Below are 12918 nucleotides of genomic sequence, written 5' to 3' on the forward strand. Positions count from 1 at the left end.
GTGTGTGTGTGTGTGTGTGTATGTGTCTGTCTGTGTGTGTTTGTGTGTGTCATACCGTGTAAACTTGGGGCAAGAGATCCAGGCTTGGGGAAGATAAAGACCTCTCGCTAGAATGTAAACACTCTGTGAAGTGGTGCTGGGGTCAGCGGCTGTCATACACACACACACACACACACACGCGGGTCAGGGTTAAGCAGCGTTCTCTTTAAGGGCTGCTTTCCCTCTTAACCCCCTTGGAGGGCAGACCGTCAGTGCAACGCAGTGGAGAAAGACGTTTGATAGAGTGTACTGCGGTGCGGGAATGAAGACGCGTCAGAGATCAGCCTGCACACATATGGACACTCAGAGTTCACTTCTATGTCTGTGTCAGAAACATTTCAGAGTTAAGCCAAAAGTTTACATCGCCTGTCTGTGTTACGCTACATTTCATGGACAGCATGAGTGACGTCATGTTCGATGCTTGACGTAATGATTAGTGTTCTGCCGATAGGCGGTAGTATTGTGTATCGACGATGGTCAGAGAAATCGCCTGTGGCTGATGCCACTGACGGCAGCAATAAGATTATTATTATTTTCAGGCTAATGATACTGTCTAATTAATATTAGGGTTTATTTGTTCCATCATATTTTTTTACAGTGTTGCGCGTTATAACCAATCACGCACGATTCTGTTGAGTTAATGAACGCAGTGGCCAATCAGAGGCGTTCAGATGAGTCATCGCTGAAATAGCTGAGTTTTGTTGTTTATTGTGCGTGCTGACTCGCAAACTCTTTCATCATAAACAACAAGGTGCAAATGTACATGCAATGTAAGTATAAGAGATGTATTCATCATACAGTACATCTATCATGATGGATGCTTCACTGCTTCACTGATTATAACGGGAGTGTTTTTTAAACTGCATAAACTTGCACTAGACTGAAGTCAGTGATGATGTTCTTTCGTAATGTAAATGTTCTTTGCTTGTTTTCTGTAGCTGCTTTCTGAATAACTGAGGAAATGTAAGCATTATAATTAATAACTTTACAATGTTTCTATTAAATTGTTATTATGTTAAATACAAATTCAGCCATATTAAAAACATTAGGCTGCTTTTAGCCTTATGTTGGAGTTGGTTCACTCTCCGGCAATGAAACTAAATAAGTAAATAAATTAGCACGATAATATCATGTATAGGCGACCTCACAGGCTGAGGATAGGATGATATGACAATTGAGCTTATCACCCAACACTAATGATTGAACATTCAAACAGAACGTCCACTAGGTGGCAGCATTCACAGCTGGAAACTATGAATAAAAAGAGACAAACAACAACAAAATGTCAATCCAGTATACTTTTAAAGGCTTGCACACCCAAAACAATGTTACAGAGAGAAAGCTCAACATGACCATAACGAGGGGTTTAACTGGGCCGGTACAGTGTTCTAGCATGCTCGAATGAAAAGGTAAACAAAGTCCAAAAAGTCCACTACCACATATAGAATACAAACCAATTCCTACAAAATAGTAAAGTTATTATTTTCATTCAGGACACAATGTGTGTAACATTAAGTGTGCAGTAGTATCTATATGCAGAATTACTTAATTGACATCCTTATTGTGCAATTTTTTTCATATACAATTTTACAACCTGAGCTAACCTTGTAATGTCATAAAAAAGGTCATTATCTGATATCCTAAGGCTTACTGTCTGCGAGTGAACAGAATTTCACATTAATATGAAAAACTTGCATCGTTTACAGGTGGAGTCCAGTTATCAGTCGCCATACTGGAATGATGAAACTCCTCATTGAGCACTAATCCAGGAGCATTACACAGCCAAAACACGAAGTTACGATTCTTAAGACAATGTAGTAAGATTAACATGATTGAAAACTCACACCTTACTGGTTAAAGAAAACATTAAAGTGAAAAGAAACGGTAACAACCTCACATCCCTAATGCCAGAACCTATTGGGCTTTCTGAATAACTGAGGAAATGTAAGCATTATAATTAATAACTTTACAATGTTTCTATTAAATTGTTATTATGTTAAATACAAATTCAGCCATATTAAAAACATTAGGCTGCTTTTAGCCTTATGTTGGAGTTGGTTCACTCTCCGGCAATGAAACTAAATAAGTAAATAAATTAGCACGATAATATCATGTATAGGCGACCTCACAGGCTGAGGATAGGATGATATGACAATTGAGCTTATCACCCAACACTAATGATTGAACATTCAAACAGAACGTCCACTAGGTGGCAGCATTCACAGCTGGAAACTATGAATAAAAAGAGACAAACAACAACAAAATGTCAATCCAGTATACTTTTAAAGGCTTGCACACCCAAAACAATGTTACAGAGAGAAAGCTCAACATGACCATAACGAGGGGTTTAACTGGGCCGGTACAGTGTTCTAGCATGCTCGAATGAAAAGGTAAACAAAGTCCAAAAAGTCCACTACCACATATAGAATACAAACCAATTCCTACAAAATAGTAAAGTTATTATTTTCATTCAGGACACAATGTGTGTAACATTAAGTGTGCAGTAGTATCTATATGCAGAATTACTTAATTGACATCCTTATTGTGCAATTTTTTTCATATACAATTTTACAACCTGAGCTAACCTTGTAATGTCATAAAAAAGGTCATTATCTGATATCCTAAGGCTTACTGTCTGCGAGTGAACAGAATTTCACATTAATATGAAAAACTTGCATCGTTTACAGGTGGAGTCCAGTTATCAGTCGCCATACTGGAATGATGAAACTCCTCATTGAGCACTAATCCAGGAGCATTACACAGCCAAAACACGAAGTTACGATTCTTAAGACAATGTAGTAAGATTAACATGATTGAAAACTCACACCTTACTGGTTAAAGAAAACATTAAAGTGAAAAGAAACGGTAACAACCTCACATCCCTAATGCCAGAACCTATTGGGAATGGCCTATTTCAAGCTATCACATCTATCATTCAACTGCACATTGGTCTACTCAACAAAAAACAGTTACAGGTTTACATTGTTCAATGCCCCAAAAATCCCATTGTTCTTTGTTATCCCTGGTTAGCCATCCATAATCCCAACATTATTGTTTCTCCTCTATGCCCCGCCTTTCTGAAACGCTCGATTTTTACAAAGCTCATCGGTCTGAAAAGCGAGGTGTGCTGTGATTGGCCAGCTATCCAGTGCGTTGTGATTGGCCGAATACCTCAAGCGTGAGACGGAAATGTTACGCGCCTCACCATACTGTGATGATGCCCTGTCCGGCCAGAGCGTAACATAAAACCATGTCTGCGTTTGTAATCGGAGAAATGACAAACAACAAGTGTTACTCTACACTGCCCAAAAAACAGTCCGTGTTACAGTCTGTGAGTCAGAACAGACGGCATTGTAATCTACTCTCCCAGGATCAGGAAACATCCTCCATAAAATGTGCTGCACACATCTGAATATTTGGGTTGAAGTGTTCTGGAACAGTGTTGTAAATACAACTTAACCACTGATTTCTAGTCATGTCCTCTTTTGGAAGACCAAACCACGCCTTCTTTCTTTGCGTGCACATTTGGGCGGTGTTATGCAAATCTTCCCACATCGTGATGTAGACATGTGGGGGCGTGTTAGAACGAGCCGTTTTAGGTAGGCGTGGCTGACTCTTAACTTTTATAAAGAATATCTCTTTGGATTTGAGACTTTAGTGTTTGCAACTTTACAGATCTTCTTTATGCACCAAGAGCTTGTAACACTCCAAAGAGAAAGGAAAAATTTAAATCGCATCATATGACCCCTTTATGTCCACCAATTCTTACAGTGTCTTATTTCACACCAACTTTATGTCAAACCAGAAAAATGTGAATTCCACAAAACCACCATCTTCTTCCTGGGCCATGTTCTTAACCCCAAGGGTGTAGAAATGGATAAAACAAAAAAAAGTATCAAAAAACGACAACGATTCTTAGGATTCACAAACAACTATAGGCGATTACAGCTCGGTTGCCAACCCCCTGACCTCCCTGCTAAAAGGCAAGCCCAAGACATTACAGTTGATCTAAGCCACTAATACATCTTTCCATCTTTCTATGGAGCCATACTCGCATAAAGACATGATCTGGCCAAGCTTTAACCTTGTGCCTTCTATTCCCGTAAACTGCCGAACTTAACTATCATACTGGAGACTACTATACTATCATTCAAGGCTATTATCATTCAAGGCACATTCAAAATTATGCATCTGGTTAAAAAACAAACAAACGAAAAAAAAAAATATTATGAGTGAATGACACCACAAAGACACACAAAAAAGTCCAGTCTGGTCAACTGACACAAGTGAAAGCTTTAGTTCCCCATGTCATTTCTACAAAGAGTTCATCTTTTCTGGGATGGTATATACAATCACACGCTTATCGCAACGTCTGAGATTGATGAAAGCACAGGTGGTAGTCAGCACTTATGTTTGAAAAATCCTTTCTGTTCGTTTAGTCTGCATATGAGGATCAGCTGCGTGTGCACATCTAGAAGAACTTTGATGTGTGTAAGAGGCAGCAATCCTGTTATTTTTAGATAAGAAAAGGCGACATTAAATGCTCTGTTGGCCAGTGCCTTGGTTGGGGATATTTGTATGAGCACATTTGTTTGACTTCATGTCACAGATTGTTTATTAAGTATCTTTGCACTAATACGCTTGTCATTTTTCAATTTCTTCATAAGACTCTTACGATTAAGTCCTAAAAATGAACCCATTTAATTCACTTGTACTGTCCTGCACAGTGCAAATAAATCTCAGGCATCGCAAATCAAGAGCATCAGTTCGACTCTAAACGCTCTTATAACCACAGCAGAGGGAAAGTCTTCAGTGCGCTCGGTGAGGCCGTGGACATGTTCATCATAACACTGGCTCTCATAGTAATATACACACAGCCTCTTGTGTAGAGGGAGGCGTTTATACTCTTGTGATCAAAGTGCTTAAGTGGTGCATAACAACATCTATTCTGCTCGCACGTCTCTCTCGGTTCTAAAGGCTCTGATCGCCAGGCTGATGCTTCTGTGTATCCCATACAACACACTTAACAAGTACTTAAAGCTTCTGCGTTGATGAACGCGGTCTGAAATATGACAGTGGTTGAATGGATGCAACTACGACCAGCTCTTAGACCATCTTTGTTATCTGACTCGATGGACAGTAAGTAGATCCTCAGGGCAAAAATAACAGCATCTGCATTTTGTCAGACTTATCTGTCCTTCATCATTTGCGTCGCTCAGACTTCAGGATCCCACCAACACTATTTTGGTCTCCAGCCTTGCAGTCATCTTCATATGTGGAAAAACCAGACAGTAGCCAATCATTTAAAAGGTAATATCACCATTTTAAAATTCGAATCCTGTAAGAATTTATAAATTCTTAAACTGGACAAATTTCACATTTCAATCTCAAGTGAATAAAGCAGCACCTTATTTCTTTAGGAAGGACAGAGTACAATCATTGCTGTGTATTTGATTTGTTTACATGTTTTTGTGTTGTTATTTTTGCTAATTGTTTGAATGTGGTTGTATTATTTTTATATTTATGTTACTTTTATATGCATAGTTGATTTGCTTAAGGTTGTGTTCATTAAAACCTAGACTAAGGAATATGGTTCCATCTTTAATGTTAATGTTATTTCATTATGCACATAACTGCATAGTTTTGTTGTTGCTCTGTTTTTAACTGTTTTTGTTGACAAAACAGCAAAAAAATACAAAATTGCTTGTGATATTGCTTAACTATCATATTACAACTTTTGCCCCTTATCTTGAATTTAAGTTATATTCTAACTGCATTTTTATTAGGCTACAAAGCATGTACTCTCAAGGTATTTTATTATTTGTTTTTATTTCAGCATAACAGTGGAAACTAATCCCGTATTTTCTAATAATATTACCAAGGGGCAACATGTATATTGAAAATAGCAGAGGACCTAGGACAGATCCTTGTGGCACTCCATACTTTACTGGTGATAAATGAGATGACCCCATTTAAATAAACAAAATGGTAGCGATCGGATAGGTAGGATCTAAACCATCTTAAAGCCTGCCCTTGAATACCCGTATAGTTTTGTAATCGATCTATGAGTATGTTATGATCTATAGTGTCGAACGCGAAAGTGTTCGACACTATAGTGTCAAATATGGTTCCATCTTTAATGTTTATGTTATTTCATTATGCACATAAAAACGGCATAGTTTTGTTGTTGTTGTGGCTCTGTTTTTAACTGTTATTGTTGACAAAACAGCAAAAAAATACAAAATTGCTTGTGATATTGCTTAACTATCATATGACAACTTTTGCCCCTTATCTTGAATTTCAGTTATATTCTAACTGCATTCTTATTAGGCTACAAAGCATGTACTCTCAAGGTATGTTTTTATTTGTTTTTGTTTTAGTTAGAGACGATCTCTGCTTCCACATCATTAAAACAACAATTACAGTAATATACATATGGCACACCCCTACTCTACAGGCCAACTGCAAAAAGTCCAAAGAACAACTGTTTAGCTGAAGTTGGTCCACAACAGGTGCAAAAGAGTCAAAGCAACTAAAAGTCTGCCCTGTGTGCAACAGATATCAATCCAGGACATAAAACATGGACAAACATTAGCTGAGTTTCAATATGACAAGGTGAAAAATGGAGTCTCACACCAAGTGCTGATAGTTCCACTCCAGTGGACTATTGATTCTGTGGTGGGACAAGCAAAAGAGTGACGTCTCAGGGGAGCTGGTGGCACTTTAACAGGCCCTCTGGAGTACAACAATGACTGTCATCCAACAGTGTGAGGAGACGGCCATGCGAAGCAGCGCTTATTAAATTGAGACAATAGTCTGAGATGGATGGACTTGTGTCCCAGGACAACTTTCACTTAGGCTGGAGATCCTGCTTCAATGGATCCATTCCCAAGGCTTCAAGTACAGGTCTGCGGCGAGGTGGTGTGGATGAGGGCACTCAAGCACAGGGACCTAGAAGCCAGCAGTACACTGGAAATCAATATACAAGACAGCTTTTATTAACTATGGCAGCTGCAAGCAAGTCCCCATTCAAGTTCCACTGGAGCATGTCCTGAGGTGTTATTCTCATGTTGATTCTACATTTGCAATGCGACATACTCTCCTAACAGATGAATTAAAGGTCTTGATGGCAGTTCTGGTCAGCGAGCTTCAGCATGCAAAGGCAAAACGCTTAAATCAAGAGCCTGATGAACTTGCAAAGACACTCAAATCTAAACATTATGACTTCTACTAGAGTTGTGCCGATAGGCGATAGTATCGACAATAGTCAGAGATATCGCTTGTGGCTGATGCCACTGACAATAGCAAGATGATTATTATTATTATTATTATCAGGCTCGTAATTATTATTTGTTCCATCATATTTCTTTTTCAGCGTTTTTACAATGTTGAAAATTATAAGCAATCCAAATCAATGGCCAAATGGCCAATCAGAGGCGTTCAGATGAGTCATCGCTGTTGTTTTGTTGTTCAATGTTGTTCTCTCGCGAATTCTCTCATCATAAACAACGAAGTGTTAAAGTGTTAAGTGTTATAAACAACGCTAGACTGAAGTCAGTGATGATGTTCTTTGGTAATGTAAATGTTCTTTGCTCGTTTTCTGTAGCTGCTTTCTGAATAACTGAGGAAATGTAAGCATTATACTTAGTAACTTACAATTTTTCTATTAAATTGTTATCATATCAAATACAAATTCAGTCATATTAAACATTTTAGATTTTAGCCTTATGCTAGAGTTGGTTCACTTTCCGGCAAAGAAACTAAGTAATTAAACAATTAAAGAAATTAGCACAATAATATCGTGTATCGGCAATCTCACAGGCTGACGATATGACAATTGAGCATATCGCCCAACACTAACTTCTATTAGTGTTTTGGGGCTAATTGGCCGACTTGGGCCCACTAGACAGTCATATGTCCCATTGAAAGATGTGGTAGATCATTCCAGCAGAACAAGAGCCCATGTGACAGGCCACTGGAAGGAAGAGACGTCAATGAAATCAAGATGTGTCAAGACAATGCGGGTCAGATGCCATTAATGGTTGAACAGCCACAACATACAGGCGGGGCGATTAGTTTGCCTCATTATCAGTGGAGTCTCATTATCAGAGTGAACAGGAGCTTAGACCGCTGGAGATCGATGAGGAAGGTCAGTGTATCATCAACAAAAGGCAAAAGTGCTGCAGAGATAAAAGGGATCTTTCCACGGCCTTATCCTGCTGCCACGCTTGGAATTTGTCTGACCAAAATTCCTTTCATGATGAGACACAACTGTGAATGTTCCTGTAGCTGAACTGACGTCTGACTGAAGTGTCTTGACTGTGCGTAAGAACCTGCATGCTGATTTATTTACACAAGTGGATCTCTTCGGAAGTTGAACTCCATTAAAACACTCTTTTCACGCTCTCACTAGTTTGTCTCCTGATGGTGGACATGCAGTACATGATCACAAGAGAATTCTGAACCCATGAACAAATATAAATTACAACATATCCTAAACCATAATTCATTCTGTAATGAAACACACTCACACAAACACACTCACACAAACACAGTCTGCATGGCACCAGACAGCAGTGAACAGTTGAATAGGATGTGTGAGAGCCCCCTGCTGCCAAGAGGTGGGCAGAAGGAGGAAACAAACCCCTGCTAATGGAGACATAACATGCTCACCGGAGCAGAAACTCAAACAAACAATTAATGGGCTCCTCACGCTGCTGTTCTGACTGCCATCTCCAAGAGCATTGCCGGAGATCCAAGAGCATGTGTGCCGACTGCATTTTAGAACTAACGAAACCAATGCACGAACAAAAACTGTAATATCAGAGAAATCTAGTTAGCATACTTTCTTTGAAATGCCAAACGGCTAGCCATGCAACTCATCTGGAGCAATGAGGAGAAGCTGCGTTTTCTCAATCGGAACATATGAAGAGAGACGGCAGACTGCTGTTGTCTGCACGAGGCTTTAAGATAAAAGGGGCGATCTATACGCAGACTCCAAGTCTCACAAATCCCTCATGAATCTCCAAGTCACTTTGCTGCACTCGGATGGAAGATGTGACCTAATGAAGCAACAATGGCACAGGCAAAATGGGATTTGAGCGGAGGTTATTAGGCCAGAGCTCAAGCCCCAGACCCCGATTAAGACGGAGGACTCTTCGAAAGCACATCAGCCGCAGAAGCAGATCTGAGATCAGCGCCGCTCCTGACATCGCACTGACCAAGATGAGCAGACGGTGGATGATCTCAGATGATCTCGGGGCAAGTTCAACCAGAGTGCACTACTCCCCGCCTCCGGTTATATCACATGGCGTCGCGTAACACTACACTCGACCTCGATTCTGCTAGCCGCGCTTCATTCCTCTAAGTTTCTTTGTCAAATTCGATATGGTGAAGAATTTATAGACAAGGTTTCCATAATCCATGAATTCGACTTGATCAGAAACCCCCTGGCAAATATGAAACTGATTTAACAATCACTAATCCCACTATAGCTTCCAAGTACATGTAAGCGAAAAAACAACAAATCCCTTGTGAAGCATTGCTGAGGCTCAAACATGACGCTAGCAATGCCAATGTCATGGATTTGATTTCCAGGGAACGCATGAACTGATAAAATGTGTACCTTGAATGTAGGGCCCTATGAAATACATTTTATTTTTTCCCAAATTCCATTTTATTGGAATTGGAATTCACTATAGCATCTATAAAGACAGCCTTCGTGCTTTCAATGTGGAACTAGGCAAAGCTAGACAGTCATTCTTCTCAAACCTTATAAACAGTAACTTAAACAGCACTTGCACTCTTTTTGCTGCTGTTGAGAGACTGACAAACCCCCCAAGTCAGATTCCCAGTGAAATGCTCTCCGACAGTAAATGCAATGAGTTTGCTTCCTTCTTTTCTAAGAAGATCATTAATATCAGAAAGGTGATTAGCCTCACTGAATATAAACCTAACAGAGCACTCAGATCATTAGGATCGAGTCAGTTAGAAATACCAAGGGTTCACACAAAACAAGGGGAGTCCGCTTTTAGTTATTATGCCGCCCGCAGCTGGAATTCCTTAATAAAATAAATTGTAATAATTTTAGTAATAGCAGTAGTAGCAGTATTAAATACATTCTACTGAACAATAGTAATATATGTCTTCAAGTTAAAACAAACTTTTATTTTGATGGGTTGCCATTAATAACTTTAAATTTCTGTGTATATGACGCTATTTTTACTCAAAAGAAACGGTAAAATGCTCAGGAAGTGACTCTCAGAGCAGTTCTGGAGATGTTCATGTATTTATGTCCTCGTTTAGTGAGATGCTGAAATCACTGCGAGCATCATATGCGCTAGTCCATATCATGATTTGATTTAAGTGCAATGACCTACTTTTGATTAATTAATTCAAAATTTGACAAATTCCATGACATTTCGTGTTATACAGTAAATTCCGTTTTTATTACTGGATTCCGCGTTTTCCACATTTTTCCGCATGTCTGTCAAATGCATGAACGTAAATCAAAAAAGATCAAAGACATTTTTGGTAGAACACTTGCTTTTCAAAGGCACAATCTCTGGTGTAGCTAGAGCATGTGTGCGGTGGAATCGGCGTAATTGTTCTCTGTGGGCCGAGTAGCTCTGATCCGGTAGCTGCCGCCAAAGTACTGCAAAAAGGGGGAGCCTCACGCTCATGTGTTTTGATTAGCAGGTAATGATCTTTGATCTAATGCGCTGACTGGGAAAGTGTGGCTCCGATAGAATTCCGGTAGATGCTCGGTCGACCTGGAGCCAGTGTCAGTTCTCATTAGGGACCGCCGTCTCCGTGACCTCCCATCCGCTCAAGCGGGGCCCCTCCTCTCAGCTGGAGAGCCCCGCGTAATGATATCAATAGCAGCAGGGGTGCAATGAATACAAATCCGCGTGCAGACTGTTTGGACAAGAATCCTGTCCCAAGTCCCCCTCCAACACAAAGGGCAGATTCAGTCCTAATCCAGTGCACACGAGGACACACTGATGGACAAACTCCCTCCAGTGGCGGGTCAGTTCGAGAACTAGCATGGCGTCAAACCTCCGGGTAACCAGTGTTGGGGAGTAACTAGTCACATGTAACTAGGGTTGCAAAAAGGTGGAAAATTTCCAGTAAATTTAGGAAACATTCCAGAAATTTTGGAAACTTTCCAGGATTTTTTTTTGGAGTATTCCAGGGATCTTTGGAAAGTTTCCAGAAATTTACCTGAAATTTTCCACCCCTTTGCAACCCTACATGTAACTAAATTATGTAATTTAATTACAAAATAAATGTAATTGTAGTTTTAGGAGTTTACGACACATTCGATAACTTTTATTTGGATTTATGCATATGCTTTATTTTTTAAGATAAAGTTTTTTTCAAAGCATTGTTAGATGCCAGTGTTTCCTGTCATAAATAATCAAAGATTTGATTTCAAAAACAGTATCATAGCTACTAAACTATTTCTTGTTTTGGTTTTAAATCTGTATTTAACCTCAAAACGATCTCAAAGTAAGTCTTATTTTGAGGTAGCTGTGCTTTAAAATTAAATGATTATAATCTTAATTAAAGTGATGAAGGATTTAAAAAATGACAGTAATCAGTGCTGAGTTCTACTGTAAGGTTAACCCTGCCTGCTTTACATGTTTAAAACTGATTAGCAGTTGAAAACATTAGAAATTTAGAAAAGTAATCAAATGTAATCAGTTACATTACTTTAATAAAGTAATTGAAATAGTTACACTACTTATTACATCTTAGATAGGGTAACTTGTAATCTGTAACCGATTACATTTCCAAAGTAACCTTCCCAACACTGCGGGTAACCCTGTCAAATGACAGATTTCTACTGTCCCTCTATTCGTAAAAAGTTAAAGCTGCGGATGTCACTCCATTAAACCGAGTCATAATAAATCTTAATCAAGCTGATTACATGACATGCTGATTAATCAGATTAGTAGCAATTAACAACATGCATCAATATTTATTGGGGAAACAAGTAACAAGACATTCAGCTAGGTGATTAAAACATAGTATTTAAAGGAGTAAATAAAAACGAGCTCCCTGTCCGACTCGTTTTTGTAGAGTTGTAACTGAATTTAGAATTCAGCAAAAAGTTGCGTCACATAAATATGACCAATCACTGTTTACATTATCAGTCATTTGTGTAACTTCAGAAAACTTGCGTACACCCCTAATAATAAATCCCTACTATTTATTATATTTAACTAGTGTTATGTGGTAATGCTTAATTACCACAATTAATTTAAAACAACAAAATAAATTATTTAAATCAATCTTGCCTTTGGGGATTTAAGACAAGACTGAGGCAATCCTAACTTTAAGAATTTATTTACGATGATTTTTAAGAAGATTCTTTTCAAGAATTGGAATTCTTAAGGTTTGTCTTAAGAGCAATCTTAAGAAAAAAGGTAAGAAAATTCTTCAGAAGAATTTTTGGAAATACAAAATATTCTAAACTTTTCTTTAGGTTTAAAAAGAAGACGAGAACGCAGTTAAGAAGAATTTTTCTCTTAAAGGTGACATATCATGAAAATCTGACTTTTCCAGGTTGTAAGTGCTATAATCAGGTCCCCGGTGCGGGGCATAATATGTCTCCTTTAAGAATGTTTTGTGAATCTGCATTTTTTAGGAACTGTATAATGACAGCATAAACTGATTTAAACAACTTTACAGTTCAAATAGCACAGGTTTTGACAAACACTTTTTTTTTTAAAGAAATTTACAGATCTTACAATTCAGCCTAATAAATTATAAATCTGAACAAAAACAGCAGACAGGCTGAATGTAAATGCAAAGTCACACTCTGACAAGTAGGTGGCACTTAAAGCAGAAACACAGCGGCTACAAACACCGCAA

Source organism: Sinocyclocheilus rhinocerous, unplaced genomic scaffold (assembly GCF_001515625.1).
Source record: "Sinocyclocheilus rhinocerous isolate Xijiao unplaced genomic scaffold, SAMN03320098_v1.1 scaffold2085, whole genome shotgun sequence".
Lineage (NCBI taxonomy): Eukaryota > Metazoa > Chordata > Actinopteri > Cypriniformes > Cyprinidae > Sinocyclocheilus > Sinocyclocheilus rhinocerous.